Source organism: Papaver somniferum, unplaced genomic scaffold, assembly GCF_003573695.1.
Source record: "Papaver somniferum cultivar HN1 unplaced genomic scaffold, ASM357369v1 unplaced-scaffold_24140, whole genome shotgun sequence".
Taxonomy (NCBI): Eukaryota; Viridiplantae; Streptophyta; class Magnoliopsida; order Ranunculales; family Papaveraceae; genus Papaver; species Papaver somniferum.
In genome coordinates this window covers 663-1000 of record NW_020634532.1, presented here as the reverse complement: position 1 = coordinate 1000, position 338 = coordinate 663, and the positions used below count along the sequence as shown (strand labels likewise).

Sequence of the window (338 nt, the reverse complement as noted above, 5' to 3'; positions counted from 1 at the left end):
TGAATATACCATACCAATTCGTTATGTATGGATGATGAGATTCCATTGATACAGAGCCAATTCCAATAGACTTATTGAACGTTCCCATTGGCGTGCATCCAGCAGGAATTGAACCTACGAATTTGCCAATTATGAGTTGGGTGCTTTAACCATTCAGCCATGAATGCTTAACAGGGATCATCGTACATCGTGAATAACCAAATTCCAATTGAAATGAAATTTTTAGGAGGAATCAATGAAACAGGAATCAATGAAACGACATCAATTCAAATCCTGGATCTTCGAATTGAGAGAGATATTGAGAGAGATCAATAATTCTCACTATTTCTTAGATTCAG

At 36.4% G+C, this 338-nt stretch overlaps 1 non-coding gene across 1 annotated transcript; it reads right to left on the bottom strand.

Annotated features, from left to right (window-relative positions):
- Positions 1–93: 93 nt before the first annotated feature.
- On the bottom strand, positions 94–167 carry TRNAM-CAU. Its single transcript has one exon. It is a non-coding gene; the product is annotated as a tRNA-Met (tRNA).
- Between the last annotated feature and the right edge of the window lie 171 nt (positions 168–338).